A 23,152-nucleotide genomic window follows, 5' to 3' on the forward strand; every position below is an offset into this window, starting at 1 on the left:
TCTATGGGTGAGTAGCCCTCAGGATGTCAGTAGAATATTTTAAGTGCTGTGAACTGGGTTATTTAAAATCTACTCTCCAACGAAAAGTACTTACCTGAAGTGCCTATAACTCAGCTAGCTCAAGACATAATCACAGAGTGGAAGTTTATATTCCATATGCTAAAGTAGCTCATTGAACAAAAAGGTACATTAATGTCTACTAAGCAGAGAAATCTAGTGTTAATTTTCTTGACTCTCAGCCAGTGGAATCTGCTGAGTCTGTTATAGTAAATATGTGGTTTTCAAAGAATTATCCAGAGAAATCAGCCCATAAGAGGTTTCTTTTTTTTTTTTTTTCTAGAGACTTTCTTTTTTTTTTTTTTTTTCAACGTTTATTTATTTTTGGGACAGAGAGAGACAGAGCATGAACGGGGGAGGGACAGAGAGAGAGGGAGACACAGAATCGGAAACAGGCTCCAGGCTCTGAGCCATCAGCCCAGAGCCTGACGCGGGGCTCGAACTCACGGACCGTGAGATCGTGACCTGGCTGAAGTCGGACGCTTAACCGACTGCGCCACCCAGGCGCCCCTCTAGAGACTTTCTTACCAAAGAAAATGCTCGCTGTGATGTGGAAGAAGGTGGTAGTGTTGGGGTATAAAAACTTAGATTATTGTACTTACAATTGCACTGGATTTCATTCCCATTCATTCCTATGAAATAGAAATGGAAGTTTATGGGGATGTGTAAGATAGATCAGCACTTTAAATCGCATCTGTTCCGTTTTACTGCAAGCTGATGTCTTATTAAAATCAAACAACAGCATACTTTAGAGCCAGAAATTATTACAAGACCGCCACACCAGGAAAAAACATGAAACAAACAAAACAAGATATAGTGAATAGAACTACTTATTAAGCATGAAAACGATCCTCATCTGGGATTATTTGGATGCAGTGTTGGAAGCATTTTATTCCTCAGATGTCATTCCTGCAATAAATACTAAATTATCATTGTGTTTTTCATAGCAATACACAGACATCCCATCTTAAGGCAGAAATTGAGGGGAGTGTTATAGACTAGGATGGTTTTTATGAAAGAAAGGAAAAACACAAAAGAGATAAATAAAAGTATTGATTTATGAAGTGGTGTGTAAAAAATAAAGGGGCAGGTTATAAAGGATGCTTGTGGAGGGCATCAGAGTATCTATTATGAGGAAACTGTGTTATTTTATTGGGTTTTTTTTTTCCAAACATGGAGACAGAATAATAGGTCCAATACAGCCTTAGCTTGAATTACAACAGAGATTTCAACTTCTTTGTTTGGAGAAAAAAAAAAGTCTATTGCTCTGTTCATTTCACCATGACATGAAACACAGGCAAGGCTCAAATCCTGACAGTGTGCATTTTTATTTATCGATACATATAATTTTTATGCAACTAACTTTATGCAGGAGTAGATTAAATATCTATTACTGTAATTCTGATGACTTTTAATAAAGTAAAATTTACTTTTGTGCAACACCTAATTATTAATCATTGGAAGGTGTTGTATTATTTTAATGAAAATAAATGACCTGAATAATGTATGAATATATGAATATGTGAATAGTTAATTGCTCAAATGCAATGATATATGAAGTGTTTGGGTCAAAGTCTGTGGTCAAATACATGTACATGGATCCAACTGCCCTGAAATCCCGTGTATTCCTCTCTTTGCCATTTAAAGAATAACAATCAATTGTATTTGGAACTTCACCTTTGTTAATCTTTAGGTTTAATCTTCTTATTAATAACTTGAAAGCTTTCTCTGAATTCAGAATTAATGGACAATTTCCCAGAACACCCTATTAACAGAATTGCATGTATGGAACAACCATAGAACTAATGTAAAGTTGTGTGGTCACACCTGATGGGACTAAACCCACATTCTTCCACTGGCAAAGAGAAAGGGAAACTCAGAGGAAAAACGCTTTTTAAAAAGGATGACATCTCACATCAACATTAAAATCCAGTGAAGGACAGCCTACTAGGTTTTTATTTAATAACCAATGCTTCCATTCATTGTGAGATGTGATTTACCAATATTTACTTACTACCCACTATATTATAAACTAGACTTCTTATATCTCCCTCCAGCCTGCCTAGACCTGTTGATCACCAAATTTTTCCCGTATTTTGTCTATACTCACTTTTTATATTTCTAATAAACGTCTAAGTTCAAAAGAGTGATACGCTCTATCCAAAGACTCTGATCCCATAACAGACTAGCTTCTCTCCAAAATGTAATATATCTCTACATAATATGAAAACATAAAATAGTAGGTATGACTTAGTCTGCTCGGCCTGTTATAACAAAATGCTAAAGACTGAGCAGCTTCAACTACACTTATTTCTCACAGTTCTGGAAGCTGGAAGGTCTGAGATCAAGGTTGCCTGCAAATTCAGTTCTCAGTGAGGTCCCACTTGTAGACAACGTCCTTCTCAATGTGTGCTCACGTGGTCCTTCCTTGGTACATGCACAGGGAGAGAGAGTAATCTCACTGCCTTCCTCTTCTTATAAGATACTAACCCCCCATGAGAGGCTCAGTCTCATGACGTCATATAATCCTAATTACCCCCCAGTGGCCCAACCTCCAAATACCATCACATTAGGGGATGGAGGTTCAACCTATGTATTTGGAGGAGGGCAAAGTCAGCCCATTACAATGTTTATTAAATTTTTGTTAAGCTATGTGAATACAGCTTAATATCCATACTTTTTGTTTTCTTAATATCCACACTTCTTTTAAAAACATGACTGAATACTTACCATGTCCTAGAAACTGTAATAAATACAGGACACGGGAGTTCAAAACTCTTAAGTATGAGGGATTTGCAACTCTGTGGCAGAGAAATGCACATTAACCGATGATAGTGCTGGCTACAGTGTGTGTGTGTGTGTGTGTGTGTGTGTGTGTGTGTGTACTTATATAAGAATAAAAAGGAGAAACTAATTAATTATGACTGCAGAGACCACAGAAAGTTTACAATAGGTGAAAGTTATCTGGATCTTAATGCATGGGCAATGGGAAGTAGGGTTGAAAAATTTAGAAGGCTATCTGGGCAAAGCCAACTTGTATGCAAACGGATCATAGATCTTCTAAAACAACTTCCTTAGAATTGGTGAATAGTGGGGCGCCTGGGTGGCGCAGTCGGTTAAGCGTCCGACTTCAGCCAGGTCACGATCTCGCGGTCCGTGAGTTCGAGCCCCGCGTCAGGCTCTGGGCTGATGGCTCGGAGCCTGGAGCCTGCTTCTGATTCTGTGTCTCCCTCTCTCTCTGCCCCTCCCCCGTTCATGCTCTGTCTCTCTCTGCCCCAAAAATAAATAAAAAAAAAAGTTGAAAAAAAAAATTAAAAAAAAAAAAAAAAAAGAATTGGTGAATAGTATTGTGAAGTTTTATCACAAAGTGCATGATGTTTTTGTACCCACATCCTTTTGGGTATCGAGAAAAGATAAGAATGGAAAGAAAAGTTGGGACCAAACTCTACTGGGCCTTTTTGGCATGCCAAAGCTCTCGGACTGTGCCAGATGGGCAGTGGGAAACCAATTAAGTCTTCTAGATGGAGAATGAGTTAGGTGATCACATCGTTATAATATTAAATAATAGCTACTATCCATGAAATGCTTTTGATGTACCTTCTCCATACACTTCTAGAAGTTTTACATGCAGTAACTTGTTTCATGCTTATAGTAACCCTCTAAAGTGAAGGTTAGTATTTTCTTCAATTTATAGGTGAAGAGACTAAATCTTGGAATCCCTTGTGTAAGATCACACAGGGTAAAAAGTGATAGATGCAAGTTTGGGTTTTTCTGACTCCAGGGACTGCGTCACTAACCTCTGCATTATATAAAATCAAATTTCTGGTTTACAAAATGCAAGGTACAGGTAAATGATTAAAATTTTGGTGATAGCCTCGTCTTCCGTTCAAATCCCTCACCTTGGACTTGGGATATGCTTGTTTTAGAGGTGGGGGGTGGAGCTGTGGAGGACAATGGACACCGACTGTACTTTTCTAAACATTTTCCTTGTACCTGAAAAAATAAGTAGAAGTGATAAGGGAAAGCTAAATAATACCTTCCATAAAAAATCTATTACTGCACTCCACTGCATTTAATGCTTGCTCTAAAAAATTATTGATATGCTCAATAGCTTCCTTTTAATTCCTCAAGTAACTTCCAGAGAATTTAGGTGAGGTAGATAATAAAAGAGATAATAAGTGGTACATGAAAGGTGATGAAGTTTAAATTTAAGAACATACTTTAAAAACCTTTCTAATAAGCATTGACTATTTCAAAGCTCTTTTTTTCAGTTCATGACACAGGAACAAAATGGCAGCATTAACAGAGATTCAAAATAGGTTCAAAATGAAAAAGAAGTTATATGATATACAGCCATAAAGAAGGATCTTCTCTCTGTTTTGATGTTCCATTTCTTATTCCTGGTGACCTTGAAACATCATCTTGTTTCCATCACTTTTGCTCTTCGATTATGATTTCCAAATTCAAAACTAGATCTGGTAGTTTTATCCTGGTTCTTACATACCTTCTTCTTTCTGGAATTTGTTTTTTCATTGTGAAACTCCTTTCTCCTGATCCACGTTTAAAACCCTGACACAAATTCATCATTCTGCTCCCCTCTATTTAATACTTCATAAAAGAAGGTAACTTTTCACCAAGGGTTAGCACTATCATCCAACTGGATTGTGGAACTAATAAAAAGCCCATATCAACAGATCTCAAGGTATCCAAGAGTTAAGTTACACAAGTTGTAAACAGTATGATTATTAGATGACAATATGTTATTATTATCTCTTACAAATATTTCCAATTAATAACCATAACCCTACAAATCGACAATTTGACAACCTAGAAAATTATTTACACTACTGTATATTTTTACATCAAATTATTATTTCAGTAGGCACCTAAGTTGTATATACAATTCTAATCTGAGAACTTAACATAAACCTGAAATTGCAATGCGTCATTCAAAATTAGAAACTCCAGGTATGTATGGGAATTTCCCTTCCTGTCACAGTAATTTGTCTTCTCGGTCCCCATATGCAGTTAGGTTACTTAAGTTAGGGTCGCCATGGAACAAGCACCACTAAAGGTAACTGAAACAAATAAGCAAGTGAGTAAGTAAACAAATAATCTCCTTGTGAAAATGTAGCATTTCTATTACACTAAAACATCCACCGTCCAATTATCAGTCCACTTTACTATTTTCTCTGTAATCCCTTCTGGTATAATGGCATAATTTAACAAATGGATCAATAATATTTAGCAAAGGCAAAACTAAGGTATTTAAAGTTCATAAACCAAATCTAAGAAATGCGCAATTGATTATGATATGAATATTTCCTATAATTAATGTGCTCCAGTGAAGGGAAACTATTGGGATTTGACTTAATTTTCAGATTTGAACATGCTGCATTTGGAGTGAATATTTCAACCATAATACAAAGAGGCATCAGCTTATACCTAGTTAGGGTGAGAGTCATACCATTGTATATGGCAATGTTCCACATACTTTATGTCTATTTTTAAATACCCACAGCTCTTTAGTATGGAAATTTGAATTCCAGGCCCTAAGCAAAATAAAATGTTTATCGTTATCTGATTGATTTTTTTTCCAAAACATCAAAAACATTTATCACCCCTGAAGTCTTTCATACCAAAATAAAAATACTTTCCTATTTTAAGACATCTTACATGGATAAGGCACTTGAGTTTAAAATCAATGTAAACTGCCTAATTAACCAATACCACACATTCATAACTTAAAAGGGAGAATTTTAGGGTTTGGCTTAATGTGCGTTTTATACTAAAACTGTGATAACACATAATTTTGGACTGATGTTAGCCTTTTATAATTTGGTGGCAGAGCCTTATTTGATCATCTTTGGAAGTATTCAAAAATCTGGGTAATAGAATCCAAGTGAAGATGAGCTAAAATCTTAAAGGATGTTTTATGTAGAATTATTGCATGATGATATAAATCCATTCACATATAAAATTTTACGTGGAATTGTTGCATAATAATGTAAATCCACTCACATATAAAACTGTATATGCCGGGGCGCCTGGGTAAGCTCTGTCGGTTGGGCTTCCAACTTTGGCTCAGGTCATAATCTCGCCATCTGTGGGTTCGAGCCCCACGTGGGGCTCTGTGCTGACAGCTCGGAGCCTGGAGCCTGCTTCAGATTCTAGGTCTCCCTCTCTCTCTGCCCCTCCCCTGCTTGTGCTCTGTCTCTCTCTCTCTCAAAAATAAATAAACATTAAACAATTAAAAAAAACTGTATATGTCTGGATATACATAAATGTATTTTTTTTTAAGTCAAAGGAAAGTAGTGAAGGATTACATATCAAATTCTTAAAGGTGATTCCTCTGGAAAGAATGGATGTGTATGCATATATATCTGTAGGTTTAGAAAGAATTTATACTCCTCTATTTTCATTTTTTATAAAAAAATATTTATTTATTTATCACTTGTGTAATACTCTTTAAAAATGACTTCAAGTCAAGAATGTATAATTTCTCATATATCAGAATGAGAAGGTAATCAAGACCATTTTCAGTCAATTCTTCTATGTTACAAATTCATTGAGGGCAGACAATTGGTTCCATTTATATATGCACTCCCCTGATGCTAGTGAAATAATTTATACATAACAGGTTCTTGATAATGACATATTTGGTGAGTGAATAAACAAACACAAGCCACCAGCAGGTAGTGATCAGGAAATCTGTGTCATTATCACAGAGAAGCCACTGTGAACTGTAAAAATAAGGACATGTGACAGGAGATCATCACCATGATTACAGTTTGAGGGCAGAGTTCCAGTTCTCGGGTTCGAGGAATCGGAAGAGAAATAAAGTCCTGGCGAAACCAATAGAGAAACTCAGGCAGGGGAGTAAGAAGACATAAATTCTGTCCCTACAACTCTTAAGCGGATCTTGAAACTGAAGTCTGACTATAATAAAGAGGGTTTAAAAAAAATAAACATCTATCTACAGATGGCATTGATTCAGTGCTGAGCCCAAAGAAAAGAATAAAGTTCTTTTTGTATTACTGTTCCCAGTAATTCCCTAGTCATAGGGCCTTGGGTCAATGTGAAGCCAGTCACCAGAAATTAAGCCGTTGCAGGAAATATAACAGGGTAAAGAGACAAGAAGAGACAGACTCCAAACCTCAAACGTATGAGATATAAGTAGGAGAACCATGGAGGATTTCTAGGTCAAACTATTCTGTGTGACACTATAATGGTGGATACATGTCATTCATTATACATTTGTCCAAACCCACTAAGGGTACAACACCGAGAATGACCTTAATGTAAACCACGCAATTTGGCTGATAATGATGTGTCAATACAGGTTCATCAGTTGTAACAAATACACCCTCTGGTGAGAAATGCTGATAGTGGGGGGTTGTGGGGAGTGCAGAGAATATATGGGAAATCTCTGTCCCTTCTGCTCAATTGTGCTATGAACCTAAAATGGTGCTAAAAAACTAAGTCTGTTGCAAAAAGAAAGAGACAGAAATGGGAAATTAGCAGTAGAATAATAAAGATGAGGGCAGGTGATTCCTTTTTTTTTTAAGTTCACTTATTTATTTTGAGAGAAAGAGAGAGAGAGAGTGGAGGAGGGCAGAGAGAGAGGGAGAGAGAGAATCCCAAGCAGGCTTTGTGCTGTCAGTGCACAGCCTGACACAGGGCCCAATCCCACAAACCATGAGATCATGACATGAGCCGAAATCAAGAGTCAGATGCTTAACTGACTATGCTACCCTGATGCACTGAGGACAGGTGATTCTAAGAATTTTTCATTGGTAAAAATGTTCCATACCCTAGAATAGAGGCTAGAGGCAACCATTTAATGTTTTGGACGTGTCCCAAGTTTTGTCATTTTTTTCCCCACTTCTATCACTATTTTCACAATTCAAAGCTAACTCTCTCTTGACAATAGTATTTCAATCATGTACTAATTGGCCTCTCTGGGTCCAGTCTTTCCCTCTTCCAGTTCATATGCCATACTTCTTCCAGATTTACCTTTCACAAATTTCTAACATCACTGTCCGATTTGAATGTCTCAGTGACTTCGTATCATGCACCGAAGGAAATCCAATTTATTAACATGTCTTAGTAGGTCTCAGCAGGTTAAGTGTTCAGTCACCACTTAGTTTACAATAAGGGAATAAATAAAACAATAAGATTATAAGTACAACACACACACACACACACACACACACACACACACACACCTTAGTGTATTCTTTCAAGAAATGTTGATTATAGTAAGGAAACAAGTTATACAAAGTAAATACATCTTTTTAATTAGTGCTTTCATTGTCTTTAGATAAAATCCCAGTAGTGGAATTACTAAATCATAAGGTAGTTCTTACTTAATTTTTCAAGAAGCCTCCATACTGTTTTCCATAGTGTCTGTACCAATTTGGATTCCCTCCAACAGTATTATATTTATTTACAAGAGCTAAGATATGGAAGCAATCCAAGCATCCCTGGAGAGGTGAATGGATAAAGAAGAGGTGGTGTACACACACACACGCGCGCGCGCGCACGCACACACACACACAATGGAATATTACTCAGCCCTAAAAAGAATGAAATCTTGTCTTTCACAACAACACGGATGAACCTGAATGGTATAACGCTAAGTGAAATAAATCAGAGAAAGACAAATACCATTTGATTTCACTCAAATGTAGAATTACAGAAACAAAACAAATGAAGGGACAAAGAAAAAAAAGAGACAAACAGGCTCTTACACATAGAGAACAAACTGGTGGTTTCCAGAAGGGAGGTGGGTGGGAGGATGTGGGAAATAGATAAAGGAGATTAAAAGTACACTTACCATGATGAACACTGAGAAATGTGTAGAACTGTTGAATCACTATATTGTATACCTGAAATTAATATAACACTGTATGTTAATTATACTTGAATCTTAAAAACAATACGATAAAATCTGGTAGATAAAAAAAAATTTAAACAGTAAATCAGAAATAGAAAACAACATGATTAATTCTAAGGAAGAGACTGTCTCCTGATGAGTGCCTTATAAAGAAACATGGATATGACTGGCTTAGAGGCTGAAAAATTATGCCTGACTGAAACAATTACCTTAAAATATGTTCACTTTAAGAATCAAAGTAGACCATATAACTAATTTGGGGCCAAACTGAAGAGTATATACAAAATAGATATAACCTCTTAAAGAAGAGGAAATCTCAGTTAGGTTTTTCTGATCTAGTCAAATGATAAACTAGCCGTCTGCAACACAAATATCCCAATGTGTGAGTTCTAGTTACATCTTGAGTTGGCCAGAGGAATTAAAGGTAGTGGATTCTGTTTACTCCAACCTGACCAGATGGCTATTTATGGGTATAATAAAATCAATCCTAATTTTAAACTAATAAATTAATAAATAATAATAAAACAAGGATATGAATAAAAAGAGGCCGGGGAGGGCGGTAAGTAATGGCATTACAGCCTTTCCCCATGCTTGCTACAAAGGACTATGTTCCCAGTCTGAGCATCTTCCCTCAGGATGGGTGTGACTGGTGGCAGACGATGTTGGTGGTCATTGGATTATGATTCTGCTGTCAGTGATTATCTTCAGTTTCTAGTACAAAAGGTCCAAGTTGAGGCTCAAAATTTATGCACACCATAATATATGCATTCGAGTAATCCCACTCCACAGACTCTTTCTGTTACTTGCACTTCCCTTTACTACCACCGGGGGGTGAAGGTTGATTTCTCACTGACTTATTTCTTCTTTGGTGACACTTATTAGAAGCCAGTCCCTAAATGTTAGTGGCTCATCATTTTAGTAAAACAGGAAATGTTTAGAAAAAAAAACCTAGATATTAAAATGCTCTAAACTTAGCACTCATTGATTATTCCGAGGTGGTCATTTTTTCTCTTTCATTCTACTACTTAGAATAGGCAAATTTGATCTTTGCCTTCCTTTACCTCGTGGCTAGTATACTATAATGCTTAACATTATGGACTCTAAAATCAGACCACCTGAGGTCAATCTTTGTTCATTTACTCACTGGCCATGTAATCCCATGGCCAAGCTGCTTGTCCTCTGTGATTTCAATTGTTGTATCTCTAAGGTGGCAAGAAAGATAGATTCTACTGCCTAGTTTCTTTTAAGGAGCACAAGAGTCAATACTTGAGAAAAACTTCAAGCATTGTCAGGCATATCAGATAAGACCTCTCAAGGTGAGAATTTCACAAATTGCAATCTAAGGGTCCTCTATCAATATTTAATTACTTCTATTAACCCTTCTAGGGAAATAAAGGTTATCAACAACCCCTACATTGGTACAAGCAATGGTCAAGACATCATCTTACTTGACGCATCAGGACTGGGAAACTCTCTTCCCACTTGGCTTCCTTACACCCACTCTCCTGGACCCCACCTACCATTACTTCCCTTAGTCCATCACTGATTCTCCTTTTCTCATGATATGCCGACAAGGGGGTGTCCTAAGATTCAGTGCTCAGAACTTTCTCTTTTCTCCCTTATTTATCTCATCCAGATCATGATTTCCTAGCCCTTTATCAGACAATGTTTCCTAAATTTAAATCTCCCACACAGAACTTTCCCTTGAACTTAAAATTCACGTATCCACTTACTCCCTGAAAATCACCATGTGGACGGCTAATGATAGCCCACATTTAAATTTTTCTTCATGGAAAATCTGATCTTTCCCAAAATCTGTTTCACTCACAGTTTTTCTGATGTTATTGTACAGCAACAACATCCTTTTAGTAGTTTTCGATAAGAGCCTTGGAAACATTCTGGGTTCCTCTTTTCTCTAAAGCCATCTATCTAAACTGTCAGTAAATTTTGTTGCTTCTGTTGTCAACACACACCCCAAATCTGACCACCTCTGTGCACTGCAACCAGCCTGGGCCAGGCCGCCATCATCTCTTGCTTGATTACTTGGATGGCGTTCAAATTAGACTCCCTGCTTCTACCTTTCCACCATCAGTTCACAGCTTAGCAGTGATTAGTGCTTCTAGAATATAATTCCACTCATGACACTCCTCTGTTCACACTCTGCTGATGACTGTCCTTGTCACTCAGCATGAAAATCAAAGCCTCTTCCTGGTGCTGTAGGCTGCCCCTGACCCACTCGTTACCTCTCTGAACTTCTCTTCTTCCTCTTCTAACAACTAAGAAGAATTAATATAATTCCATGTATACATAAAATAGATTAGCCAATACAAACAATTTATCTGTAACATAAAATGAAAGAACCAAACATGCTGTAATGCTTTGTAGAGGTTGATGGGGGGTGGGAGGGAGGGGAGGGTGGGTGATGCGTATTGAGGAGAGCACCTTTTGGGATGAGCACTGGGTGTTGTATGGAAACCAATTTGACAATAAACTTCATATATTGAAAATAAAATAAAATAAAAAAATAAAGCCAAGGAGACAGGAAAAGAGCTTCTGTCCCCTCCAAAATCAAAGAAAAAAAAAAAAAGAAAGAAAAGAAAGCTGATGACATTATTTGAGTGCCTGGACAATGATGACCAAAGTTCACTACTTGAACTTCCTAGTTATATGAGCCAATAAATTTCTCCACTTACACCTTAAAAAAAAATGTGGGGGCCTTCTTAAATGTACATGTAGAATGTATGGAATATATAGAAATTGTATTCAACTTTTTCAATAACTTTATTGATTTTCTTGAAGACCACTTAAGGGAGTAATACATTAAAATGGCTTTGAAAAGGCAATTAAAGTTTTTACTACTTTGTCTTTCTTATGCTCTCTTTGCAGAAAACAAGGGAAGGGAAGGGAAGGGAAGGAAGGGGAGGGAGGAAGAAAGAGAGAGAGGAAGGGAGAAGAGTATGAAGAGAAAGTGGGGGGAGAAAGAGAGTGAGCAAAGAAAGAGGAAAGATCTGCAAATATAAATAAAGCTGTATGCCAACATACATTGAATTATTTTACATGATATTCTTATTTTTGAAATACATAGCGCAACAATTCATTCCAAGACAAATTACAGTCACACAGGAATCCTAAGTGTTTGTAGAACCACTTACACATTCAAACAAATTGCAAAGCATGTTAAATTACACCAAATATTTCAATATTGATACCTACTGACACACCACAAGAGTTCCCTAATTAAGGAATTCTTGCTGATGATGACTGCCATAATAGCTAACATCTTCCAAAATGAGTTATCTATAAACAGAGAACCTGCATACAGTTGGCCAATGTACACTTCTACTTATGAATCATTTTTATTTAGAATCCCATATAGACTGGTCAGCCATATGCAAGTATGTAATTCCTGATGGGGTTGTTTTCTTTGTGTTTGAAAACGAGAGCAATCCTGTCCAAATGCCATACCTGTGGGTTATTAATTAATTTCACATTCACCATTATTAAAATATGATTACCCATGATTGAATGTGTTAATGAAAAATAAGTACTTGTCACTGGCAAATGGTATCAAAAGAGCAAGAGGGCATTGAAGGCCACATAACCAAAAATATAATCCATTTGTCTTCTCTTTGAAGAATCCAGTAATGCTAGCAACATGCCACAATATAACTAAATAATCTTGGTTTATTTGCGGGAGAAACATAAAGGAAAAGCAATGACAATGTTTTGGTTTTGATTTTCTTTAAATACTCAAAAAATTCTTATAATACCAAACATGTCTAGAAACATAGGATAATATTCCTCATGTATGGAAAATATGAGAAATACAGCTAAATTAAGAAAAAGTCACATAGTCTGATAAAATACACTGGGGGAATTAGTTCAGGCCATAGGATGAATTGATCACATAAATCTCTCGCAAAATATATTAATAGCTACAGTAAAATCCAATAAAACAAAATTAGCATCCTATGCCTCAGGGCACATTCGACTTCTCTTACACATCCATTTCCAACACCATGTCAGCTTGAGGCCCACTGTCTGCCAGGAAAGAGTTTGTGTTCAAGATATTCATTTTTCTCAAATGAGGAAGCTTTCTAACATTGAAAAACTCTGTATTAGAACTGTACAAAGCTTGCTTCGAATCACCATGTGGTCATATAACGAGGGAAAAACTTTATGTTTACTCGCCTTCCTATGATGAGTCTAAGAAAAAACTACAACAAAAATAATGTGTTTAACTGTGGTATAATATCTCCAGGGATATGTCCATTAAATGAAAGAATACAGTGAAGATATTATAAAAACTGTACAACACTAAAATGTTAGTATGACTATCATTTTATTTACAAGAAAAAAATATAAGACAGGGACTTTGTAATGTAGAGTTGGCCAAAAAAACATTACTACTTGTCCTAAAATAAAAGTTTAGATGAACGATCAGAACTCTGCTATTTTTACAGAGTACTCTTTTGCTGATATATTAAACCTTCTGATAGTGTTATTAAATTATTATTCAAAAGCTGACTTAAGTTACTGAACAGCTAGTCTTCAGAATGCTTTGCATAAAAGATCTACATTAGTTGTCTTCTACAATGAGAACAGAATCTGTACCTTCTCAAATAGCTCAAGTAGAGTTTACAGAAAGCCATTTTGTTTTCTCTTAAATCTCATTATTTAGGGTCTGGACATCAAGTACCCCAGGCAAACTGAAGTCATCTCTTGGTGATGAAATGAAAGGCTACACTACCTCTAAAGACCAAGACATGTCAGGAATATTCACTGTCAAGAACCTGAAGGAAGAGTTGAGTAAACCATGGGGTTGATGCGATTTTTCCTAATTGTATCTTATTTGTATTTTCTTGCCCTCTTTAAACCTTTAATGAAGTCCTATCAAAATATTGTAGCCTGGCATACACTTTGCTACAGAGAATTGAGACTGGTGTCTCCTTCCAGTACCCACTTCTTAGGCCCAAAGTAAACCTTCCCTCACATCAGGAGGATGGTGACAGTGGTAATATACGGTCATAATATTCTCCAAAAAAAAAAAAGAGGGGGGGGAGACAAAAACCTTTCTGACACACAAGAAAAAGAGTATCAGTATAATACATTATTAGTAGACAAGCAGGGGCAAAATAGACAAGTAGCTTTCCTTCCAGCAAAAGAAGACAACTGGGTTTTGATGGAAAAGAGTTGCGTTTTTTTTTTTCTTATTTGTTTAAAGTAGGTTTTTTCATAACACCCTAAATCTAGATGTAAAGTTAGTAAGAAACAAGACTAGAAGGAATTTATACATGTACGTATTTGGAATCAGTCTTTCATGGTTTAGCATGTGATTTGGACAAGCTGAAAAACAATGTTTGCAGATTGAGGACAACATCCAATTCATCAGGAAGATCTTGGGCTGCACCTTTAAAACATATTCAGAATCCAAACACTGATCAACAGCTTCCCTTCTATGGCCTTGGTAATCTACTGCAAAGACCTCCTGATGGGTCCACTTCCAGTCTGTTTTTAGCATGGCAGCCAAAATGATCACTTAAAACGGAAGCCCTGTCATGCCATTCCTTCAGCGAAAACCCTGAAATGCCTCATGGAAGCCATATGATCTGCGCACCCTGCACACCCACCCCCCACCCTGTATGTCTCTACCTCCCTCATCTACCACTCTTGCAAATGATGACTTTATTCACTCACTCTCCTCCAGTGACAATAACCTCCTCGTTCTTCCTCAACTGTGCCAAATAGGCTCCCATCAAAGAGTTTGTCTTATTGTTTTTCTACCCAGAAAAATCTCCTTTCCTCCCACATATTTATAAGGCTAATTTCCTCCTTCAAGTATTGGATTAAAGTCACCTCCTCGATAATACTATCCAGATCCTCTCTCCTCGCCTACATCCAAATCTTTCTTAACTTGTTCTAATTTTCCATTTTCCAAAGAACTTATATTTTTTCTATTATGCTACATAACTGCCTATTTATTATGTTCAGTATTTATCAGCAATTCTGTCTATCACTCACTACAATATAGGTTCTACAAGGGGATAGACTTTTGTTTTCTTTACTACTACATTAAAGCATTTAAAACAATGTCAGATAGGTAATAAGCACTCAGTAACTTGTTGCCTAATAAATTTAAGGAAACAACAGAAGACGATCCAGATAAGACCAGAAAGGACAGCATCTTAATCCCAACAAAAAATTCCAAATTATTGCAAAAAAAGAAGGGGCTTTTTTTGCATTCATTCTTTTAACCTGTATGTATTGGGTCTAACTATGAGTCAGACAGAGTTGTAGGTGCTGGGGATATAATGGGGAGCAAACAGTAACATGCCCCCTAACTGCTTGAACTTGTGTACTAGAGGGAGAAACAAAAATTAAAGAAACACAAAATCTCATTTGTCATAATAAAATCAGTGTCTTACAGGGAGATCTGACCTAGGGAGAAATGCCAGGGAGGCTTTCATAAGGAAGTAACAATTGAGCTTAAATCTGAGGGATAAGAATGATTTAATAGAGAGGAGGAAAAATCATTTTTGTGAAAATTGTGTAGCATGCTCACTCTGTGGTGAAAGAAAACACAACACTTACAAGGCACTGAATTCATGCCATTTGTGGCCAGAACTTAAAAGACAAGGTGAGGGTAGAGAGCTAAATAGTCCCTAGTCATGTAACTTGACAGGTCTGCTCATGAACCTTGTAAATCAAGTTGAAGATTTTCATCTTTGGCTGAGAGAAATGGGAAACTGTTCAAGGGTGTGTCTGTGTGTGCATGCAAGTATGTATGAGAGGAGACAGCGGCTAGTTGTTGATAAGATCAAGTTTTGTTTTGAAAATGGTACTGTGACAATGGGATACATGTAAGAATGAAGTCGAACCCCATCCTCACACCTTATACAAAAATTAATACAAAATGGATCGCAGATCTAAGTTAGATCTAAGTTAGATCGCGGATCTAACACTTAGAGGTACCTGGGTGTCTCAGTTGGTTAGGCGTCTGACTTTGGCCCAGGTCATGATCTTGTGGTCCGTGAGTTCGAGCCCCACATTGGGCACTGTGCTGACAGCTCTGGAGCCTGGAGCCTGCTTCAGATTCTGTGTCTCCATCTCTCTCTGGGCCCTGCCCCCACTGGTGTCTCTGTCTCTCGCTCTCTCTAAAAAATATAAACAAACACGTAAAAAATTTTCAATGTAACACTTAGAAGATGATATATGAGTAACATGTTGAGGCACCTGGGTGGCTCAGTCAGTGAGGCAACCAACTCCTGATTTCGGCTAAGGTCATGATCTCATGGCTTCATGAGATCGAGTCCCACATCGGGTTCTGCACAGTCACTGTGCACAGAACCTGCTTGGGATTCTCTATCTGTCCCTCTGTCTCTGCCCCTCCCCAGCTAGATTCTCTCTCTGTCTCTCTCAAAATAAATAAATAAACTTAAAAAAAAAAAAAGAGTAAAACGTTATGACCTTGATTTAGGCAAAGGCTTTTTTAAACATGATATCAAAAGCACAAGGAACAAAAGGAAAATTTGATAAGTTGGACATGGTCATCAACATTTAAAACTGTGGAGATTCAAGGACTACCCTCAAAAATGTAGGAAAAAAACCTACATTCTGGGAAAAAACAAAAGAGATCTATATGTAGAATACACAAAATTTATAACTCAACAAAAAGACAATTGGATTTAAAAATTGGCAAATGATTTGAATAGAAACTACTCCAAAGATGATATGCAGGTGGCTTAGAAGCAAAAGCATGCTCCACATCTTTCGTCATTAGAGAGATGCAAATCAAAGCCACAAAGAGATGCCAATTCGTATCCACTACAGTAGCTTCCATCAGAAGGCTCATAACAAACGTTGGTACGGATGTGAAGAAATCAGAAAGCTCACAGGTTGTTGGTGGGAATATAAAATGGTGCGTGCTTTGGAAAATCTTCCACCATTTCTTCATAAAATTAAATAGAGACTGTATTATCCAGAAATGTCCCTCTAATGTATACACCAAAGGGATTTGAAAACATACATCCTCACAAAAAGTTGGTCACAAAAATACTGCTGTCCTTAGCAGTATTATTCATAATAGCCAGAAATGGGAAAAGATGTCTATCACCTGATTAACAAATAAACAAGTATAATATAATCATACAATGGAGCACGATTTGTCCACACATGATATGCTACATGCATGAGCATATCGTGGATCAGTTTTTTAAACATCATGCTAAGTGAAAGAAGCTACTTACAAAAGGTCACCTATTTTACGATCTTATTCATGATGTGCCCAGAACAGGCACTTACAGAGCCAGAAGGTAGTTTTGTGGTTCCCAGGGTCTGGGAGGGGTTGGGGGGAAATTCAGAGCGACAACTAATGGATACAGAACTTCTCTTTCTAAACGTCTTCTCTTTCTAAATTGATTAATGTCTGGTACATCTCTGTGCATATACTAAAATAACACTGAGGGGTGACTGGGTGGCTCAGTCAGTTAAGTGTCCGATTTCAGTTTGGTCATGATCTCACAGTTTGTGGGTTCAAGCCCCACATCAGGCTCTGTGCTGACAGCTCAGAGCCTGGAGCCTGCCTCAGATCCTGTGTCTCCCTCTCTCTCTGCCCCTCTCTGTTCCCGCCATGTCTCTCTGTGTCTCTCAAAAATGAAAAAATGTTACAATTTTTTTTAAATAACAAAAAAATAAAATAAAGTAGCATTGAGTTGTACGTTTTAAAGTGAGTGAATTGTATGGTAGGTGAGCTATAGCCCGTAAAGCTGTCATATTGTTTAAAAGCTGCTGGTTGATGGTCCAGACGGTGTCCAGACTGCCCGGTTGTGAGTCCTTCCAGCGCATCTGGCTGAACGTGGGCTCTTCACTTAAACCGGCTGTGATTGTGGTACCTACCTCGGAGGCCTGTGGTTGGGTCTACAGGAGAGAGCACTTCTCAAATGCTCTACTCCAGTGTTACCCTAACCATGTTAGCAGTCACTGGCCTCCGCACTTGAGCACCCTCAGCAATGCATGCCTGTACTAGCCAGCTCCCTAAAGTGCAAAATACCATTTTGCAAACATCACAAATCGTTTTAAAATACTACTTTGTTTCTCACATGCAACTATGTAAATAAATTCTCCACCCACGTATAGACAAAAACCCACAGCGAGAGAGAAACTTAAAATCACTATGTACACTGCTCAAAATAGGAACGTCTATGAAGAAAAACCAAAAACATTACTGGAAAATAAAAAGTAAGTCTTAGCTAAATGGAGAGATTTACCGCGTGTCTGGATGAGGAGACCAAACACTGTAATTTTTTTTTAATAGTATGTGTTTCCAATACAATTACAAGTCACTTCCTTATTTAGCTATAAACTTCACCTGGAAAAATAAAGAAGCGATAATAGCTAAGAACATTTGGGAAGAGTAATAAGGAGGGACATGCCTTTCTGGATATTGAAGGATTGTAAGCTATAAAATAATTAAAACAGGGCTGTACAAAACAACCCGGTCTAATAATTCAGTACAATAATAATCTGGTGCAATACCAGTTTTAACAGGCAAATTAATAGACTACAGTAAAGTGCCATAAAATAGACCTTCACTGTTTATAAACATTGATTTCATGCTGAAGAAACTATCACAAATCAATGGAGAAAGGACAGACTACTCAGTTAATAGTGTTAACACTTTAAACTAAAATCTGTTTCAAATTGACAGAACAGTGAATATTTAAATAAATTATTTAAAAAATAAAATTTAAAGAAGTATTTAGCTCACTGCTGAACTGGAAGCAATTTGCTAATGACCAAAACAACAAAAGCAATTACAAAAGATGTGAACACACAGTAACCAAAGCTTCTTAATGCCAAAAAAGAACATTACATAAAATTTAAACTTGGTGTAAAAATAGGAAAGTATGCCAAGGTTAATGTTGTTTGTATACACACACACACACACACACACACACACACAATTTTAAAATATGTGAAAAATAGAAAAATGTAATAATAAATAGGTGATTGGGCAGAAAAGCAAATAAGAAAATATAATTGTTTAATGAACAAAAATCTTCAGTTTCTGTAGTTACTACAGTGACTGAAGAAAAACATACTTTAACATATAAAATATATTTTTTAAAACATTATCCAGGGCTCATGAGGAGGAACAGGGAATATAAATTAGTTTGAACATCTGGAAAGCAGTCAGCAGTTTGTATCAAGAGACTTTAAAATGTGTGTAACTTTCAACTTAATTATTCTAATTCTGATATCTTTTCTAAGTACATCATTACATACGTAGACACAAAAATATGTTAAAATATCCTCATTACAGTCTTCTTACTGTAATAACAATCTTGTTATGAATTATATATATAACATATACAAGATATATAATTTATATATAAATTATAAATTATACACACACACACACACATATATATATATATATATATATATATATATAACAGTCAAATTTTCAATACTTAGTAAATAGTTCATTTAATTAGGGCAAATCTATAAAAAAAATTTTTTCAGTACCAACAATGGGTTTCTGAAGAATTTTCATGTCACGAGAAAATTTTCACAATATATTAACTCGTGAGAAAAACACTATGTGAACTAAGAATTCGATCGCACCTTGGGCATAGGAAATATATTGAACAGAAATATACAAAATGCAAACATGCTAATGATGTCTATGTTTGATGAGTATAAAGTGATTTTTAGTTTTTCTTAATCTGTTCTCTATTTTCTACAATTAGCAGCTATTCCTGCCCGAACACCGCAGCGGAAAGTAGCTTTTCTGAATATCTATTGTGCTCTTGCTTCAACAATTTTTTCCTTATTTTCTGCTACTTTGCGATTATTAAAATGTGACTGTGAGATGCAGAATTACTTTGAATTTTATTTAAAGGACAAAGCAATTATTTTGGCACTAGCAAAATTACAGTGAAATTGATTTTTATGTTGCCGACTCTGTTATCAACATGGATGAGTTTACGATTCATAAATAGTAATTTTAGAGTCTATAAGTACATCCACATCATGATATTTTCCCCCAACTCTGTCAAGCAATAAATGCTCAAAGAAATAAGTTTAAAAATTATGATTTACCCTTTCTTTAATTTCACACCTTTAATTGGTACTGATTAGGGGGGATATGTTCAAAAAGCTTATGAACAAACTTGAATTCGAAGTGAAATTTGTGAGCTTGAAGTACACATATTTAAATTACGGACACATACAGGAATACCTTGTTTTACTGTGCTTCCCTTCATCGTACGTCCCAGACAGCGCATTTGTTACAAACTGAAGGCGTTTGGCAACCCCGCTTTGAGCCAGTTTTCAGAGCCATTTTTCCAATAGCATTTGCTCATTACGTGTATCTGTGTCACATTTTGGTAATTCTCACAATATTTCAAACTTTTTCTTATTATTATATGTGTTACGGTGATCTGTGATTAGCGATTATGACCCACTGAAAGCTCAGATAATAGCATTTTTTAGCAATAAAGTATTTTTTTAATTACGGCATGTACTTTATTTTTTCAGATACAATGCTATTGCACACTTAGTAGACTATAGAGTAAACATAACTCTTATATGCACAGGGAAACCAAAAAATACACTTGACTCATTTTATAAGTGATATTCACTTTATCGTGGAGGTCTGGAACCAAACACGCAATTCCTCAAGGGAGGCCTTGAAATCTGTCTGGACAAAACCACTTTGTAAACAGCAATGAGGTAGAATGTAATACTAATTAATTTGCATTTGCTTAAATTCAAATGCAAATTAAGGACAGAGGATTTCCTCAGATCCCTGTTTCCATTTTAACTAACAATCATCACAATGATGTGACATGGGCATTTTGCTCACATGTGATATTACTTTCAAATAAACAAATACTGCAAGAATAATTTATACAGAACACTTTTTGGTTAAACCTTGTAAGTAAGATAAGTGACAGATAATCATTACCTTTCCTGTTCCTTTACCCCTCCCAACCACATCCCCCACCCAAAGCCAAATATTTTGGGCAAATTTAAACACTAAAATGAGGGTAATATTTAGTTGAAACCCCCTCCTTCTCCTAACCCTAAGCCCTTTTTTTTATTATTCAGTAGAATAGCCATAATAGCCAAAAGGATTGAAACAGTATCAACAGCTTAATCTAATCTAAATTTAAGTCCCTTGACTCGCTTATCGGCCTGCATTCCTTAAATATTTTGTTAGAACTTGCTTTAATGAGAATAAATGTCCAAGCATGATTTTTAAAAAGACATTTACACATTACGGTGAAATCTTGTGAAAGATTGGTTCAGCAGACCTTTACAGCCTTTCTTTTTTTTTTTTTTTTTTTTTTTTTTTTTTTTAATTTTTTTTTTTTTTTCAACGTTTTTTATTTATTTTTGGGACAGAGAGAGAGACGAGCATGAACGGGGGAGGGGCAGAGAGAGAGGGAGACACAGAATCGGAAACAGGCTCCAGGCTCCGAGCCATCAGCCCAGAGCCTGACGCGGGGCTCGAACTCACTGACCGCGAGATCGTGACCTGGCTGAAGTCGGACGCTTAACCGACTGCGCCACCCAGGCGCCCCTACAGCCTTTCATTATCATCTAAGCTATTTCAGAAATTGGCTATTGCCCCCCCCCCTTTTTTTTTTGGTAATTTATAGTGCATATTGTTACAAGTTAGATTGTTTTGCCCATCTCGTTTTTACTCCAAGTCTATTTCCCCTGAGCAGTCAAAACTACTGTAGTGTAACATTTATTACCATCTACTTTTTATTACTCCTCAATCCCATAGCTATGCATCACTTCTCTGAATTTTTCTCATTAAAATTAATACATGTATATGTTTCAATCCTATAAATATGTTTCATGTCATATCCTATTGGACTGGCGAAAACGATATTAATAAATCGATTCATGTTTGCAGGGTTTCCATCCCTCTCCTTTTTCTCTCTCTCTTCCTCTTACTTAACTCAGCATCCTTAAAGTATAGAAATGATCGGATTTTCATTAAGTCTGCTAACTACGTCTTCCCACGTTACAATGAGCAGCTATCACTTAGAAAATGTCAATAACCTTAGAAGTCAAACCATGCTGATTCGTTTCCATTGAAGCATGGGAAAAACTATTCCTCTGGATTTATTAGCTTGGTCATATTGAGAACATTCAAAAACAATTAAGCTTTTGAATACGGACAAGAGCCATGAGGAGTGTGCAAAGTGCACTATGTTGAAAACTGAAACTGTGGCTTCTCTTCATGGCTCTATCCCTGACCGACTTTGTGAGCCTTGAAGACAGGCCCATTTTCAGGTCTTTCCGGGATCTGGGATTCATCTGTAAAGACAATATTTGATGACGACTTCAAAAATTTTATTCGATTATTGTTGGGGAAATGTAATCAGAAACAAAATATTTCAACCCACAAAAAAGCAGATAACATAAATTTATATCTATCTATCTATAATATCTAGATATTATATATATATAAAATATATATATAAAAATATAAAATATATATATATATATATATATATATAAAATATATATATGGGTTTCCTCCACTATCTGTTCCTATGAAAATGTTCATAAGCCAAAATGGCAAAAAGCAAAGAAATAATTACCATTAATCTATATGGAAAAATATTTGAGTGTTCCCAGACTCAAGAAGAAAAAAAAAAACACCCCTCTTAGGTTTTTACCTTAGATCACCTCTTGCTAATGGACACACAAAACAAATTGAGACAAAGCAGAGATGCTCACAGAGATTTCAAAGCTCTGGTGGCCTGATGCTGAGGTGCTGAGTGTATATCCCCAGGTACAGAGCTTGGTGGCACTCTCACTGCCCCACATGCACACTGTTTCTCTAACAGTTCATGCCAAAACCAATACTGCACACCATTTCTGCGTTCTTTTTTCATAAAAGGAAAAATCCTCTTTGATTTATTTTGGTTGGCAAAACAGGTAATAATGTAGGTCTGTCAGAAAAACAAAGTGGCATAACATAAACTTTCAAAAGCAGGGACACCTGTATATTATGTATACTGGGGGGAAGGCAGGAGGGAGGGAGAAAGGAGGGAGAGAGAGAGAAAGAGAGAGACAGAGAGAGAGTTACTATAGGAATTGGCTCCCATGATTATGGAGGTCAGGAAATCCCAAGATCTGCCATCTATAGGCTGGACAATGAGGCAAGCC

This window comes from Panthera onca, chromosome B1 (assembly GCF_046562875.1).
Source record: "Panthera onca isolate mPanOnc1 chromosome B1, mPanOnc1 haplotype 2, whole genome shotgun sequence".
NCBI lineage: Eukaryota > Metazoa > Chordata > Mammalia > Carnivora > Felidae > Panthera > Panthera onca.